The 1,883-nt window shown below is 42.4% G+C and overlaps 1 non-coding gene across 1 annotated transcript; it reads left to right on the forward strand.

The window, feature by feature from the left end:
* The first annotated feature begins 1,499 nt into the window (after nucleotides 1–1,499).
* Nucleotides 1,500–1,663, forward strand: LOC137324875 (U1 spliceosomal RNA). Its single transcript, XR_010963751.1, has one exon. It is a non-coding gene; the product is annotated as a U1 spliceosomal RNA (small nuclear RNA).
* The last annotated feature ends 220 nt before the right edge of the window (nucleotides 1,664–1,883 follow it).

Genomic DNA, 1,883 nt, shown 5'->3' on the forward strand with positions numbered 1-1,883 from the left:
AGGAGGCTGCGGTGGAGACGAGACCATCACCCATCTCCTTCTGGAATGTGCCTTTGCAAAGAAGTATATTTTTTGAAAATTTTTTTTCCAGGATTAGGTGCTGAGGGACACACTGAAGTTTGGTGGGGCCGCCGCAAAGGCTCAATGGGGAAAGGCCAAAGTTTAGGGCCCTCCCGCCATCATACACCGAGGGGCTGGAACCCAAAAGAACCTCCTCGGGATGAACCTCCTCGGGATGACTGTAATTGATGTAATGTAACTAATCTGTACTGATTGCAAGTGCAATGGGGGCACCCTAGAGTGTCATGAACTGGGTTTATCATATATAACCTGTAATTGTATTGTTTGAATTGTGATATTAGGATTGGACTGTGCACCTTATAAATAAAGTATATTTTTGAAATTAAAAAAATTCCCACATTCATGACAGTGACTGAGGTCAGTTTCAGGTATAAAAACAGAAAATGTCATAGAGTCATACAGCACGGATAGAGGCCCTTCGGCCCATCGTGTCCGTGCCGGCCATCAGCCCTGTCTACTCTAATCCCATATTCCAGCATTTGGTCCGTAGCCTTGTATGCTATGGCATTTCAAGTGCTGCTATGGCATTTCAAGTGCTAAATGCTGGAAATATTCAGCAAGTCAGACAGCATCTGTGGAGAAAGAAACAGAGTTAATGCCGCAGAGGCTCTGTGGGGAAAGGCAACCATTTAGAGCCTTCCAGCCATTGTATACTGAGGGGCTGCAATCAGGGAAAAACCCCCTCGGGCAGAACGTAAAATTCAAATTGATGTAATGAAATGTAATGCACCTGTAATGAATCTGTAATCAATAATCTGTATTGAGTGTAATGCAATGAGGCACCCCAAGAGTGTCATGAACTGTAATTATGTACAATGTGTAACTATTGTTGGAATCATATTTGAACTGTACTTTATGTAACCTTCAAATTGTATAATCTGTATTGTGTACATTTGAAATGTGATATGACGACTGTATTGTATGTATTGTTACAAATTTTATGAATAAAGTCTATTTTTTGAAAAAAAAGTTTCAAGTCAGAACCGGAAGAAGTTAAAAGATTTAAAAGTTTTTAATCAAGTACAGAGCCAGGTAAAGGGGGGGGGGAAACAAATGGGTGGGAGGGTAGGAGTGATTAAATGACAAAAGGGATGATGGTGCAAGGAGGGTGGTAATGGGACAAGTAGAGAAACAAAAGATGTGTCTGGATGAGCTGTAAATGGGCAGAACCATTCAGGAATGCAGCGAATGGTGATGCTCTTTCCTTTTATGGATGATATGCAAATGAAGCAGCGAAATGCAATACAATCTTTAAAGCGATCGTATTTAACGAAAGAACTGATGGCAAAACAACCATGCCTATATTTCCAGTGTATGCTCTTTTAAAAAGGGGAAATGAAGCGTTTATGATTCTTACTTACAATAAACTTAAAAAGTATTGATTGCCGTTGGATGGGGATTTGCAACACCGTTTAAGCATACTTACCTGGCAGGGGAGAGACCTTGATCACGAAGGAGGTTCTCCCAGGACGAGGCTAGCCCATTGCACTTCGGGTGTGCTGACGCCTGCGATGTCCCCAAATGCGGGATACTCGACTGCAAAATTTGTGGTAGTGGGGGACTGCGTTCGCGCTCTCCCCTGATTCAAAACTAAAAACAGAAATAACGTGCGCTCCTAGCGTGGTGAGTTTTTAATGGAATAACTTCCAAGCGTTAATCACTGTCTATCAGCGTGAAGGACTTGCTGGCCGATTAATGGTGGTGTTCGTCTTTCACGTCCGTTTAATTTTTCAGCAAAATACCTAGCAACCCTTAGAGATTAAAGCATTTCTAGGACTGGGTGCTGAGATGCAGCTGCCGCA

This window comes from Heptranchias perlo, chromosome 8, assembly GCF_035084215.1.
Source record: "Heptranchias perlo isolate sHepPer1 chromosome 8, sHepPer1.hap1, whole genome shotgun sequence".
Lineage (NCBI taxonomy): Eukaryota > Metazoa > Chordata > Chondrichthyes > Hexanchiformes > Hexanchidae > Heptranchias > Heptranchias perlo.